The following is a 1098-nucleotide window of genomic DNA, read 5'->3' as shown; positions in this document are numbered from 1 at the left end:
TTTACAAAAAACTAGAAAAAAATAGAAAGAAAGTAAAAACTTTTTACAAAAACGAAATAATTTGTTGAAAATATTTTTTTCAGTTTTTAAAAAACGAAAATATTTTATTAAAAACTGAAAAAAAAATTCTGTTTTTACAAACAAAAAAAATCAGTTTTTACAAAAAAATATTTTGTTAAAAAAAATAATTTTTGCAATTGTGAGAGGAAGAAGAAAAGGTGGAGAGAGAAAACAAAAAAGAGAAAAAAAATAAGAAAAAAAAGAAGTAAACGAAAAAAGGGACCCACACAGTAAAAAAAAAATTCCCTCTTACACGCGAGATTGGGAGAGTGAAGCTACTCTCTTTGCCACGTCACCATTTAGGGTGGTCTTAAATTCACCCCAAACAAGAATAGGGGGGACATAGGTCGCCCGTAAAATTAAGGTGTGTAAGTAATTTTTCCGGACAAGTTTGATGGGTAATTTATGTATTATCTCTTTTTTTTTTATACAAAGTTTCTAAAATTTTATGGTACATATTAATCGTTTGCACTTTTAGTCTAGTTCTTTGCTATTACAATAATCTAATTCTTTGCCTTTATATTCTATTTATTGGTTGTTTTTCTTTTGTTAAGTACAAGAATTTATTTTTATTATTTTTAATTGAGTCCTTAAATTATTTTTCACTACTTGATTCAATTATCATCATATATCCGTTGGAAAAATTGGATGATTATGGAGAATAAAAGGTTTAGCTTGAGGCGCGTCAAAGACATTGTCCTTAAGGATATTTCGCCCACACCGAAATGAATAATATTAGGCATATCCCCCAGGATTCAACAAGCTCTTCTAGTATAACTAGGAGCAGAAACAACAAAGCTTGTAGAAAAGAAAACCCAGCACAAGAGGAAAAAAGGAGAAGAAAAGTTTTATTTTTTCCACACTATCACATAATGAACACAAGAAAACATCTATATATATAGTCCAAAAATGAAATAGATATCTGATGTAAAAAACGTTAAAATTCATTTAGTATTCAAATGTCAAAACATTAAATCATTTAAGTTACAGATTCCATAACTTAATCACTAAAAGCTATTAACGTAAAATTCATTTAAA

This window comes from Nicotiana attenuata, unplaced genomic scaffold (genome assembly GCF_001879085.1).
Source record: "Nicotiana attenuata strain UT unplaced genomic scaffold, NIATTr2, whole genome shotgun sequence".
Taxonomy (NCBI): Eukaryota; Viridiplantae; Streptophyta; class Magnoliopsida; order Solanales; family Solanaceae; genus Nicotiana; species Nicotiana attenuata.
This window is presented reverse-complemented; position numbering follows the sequence as displayed.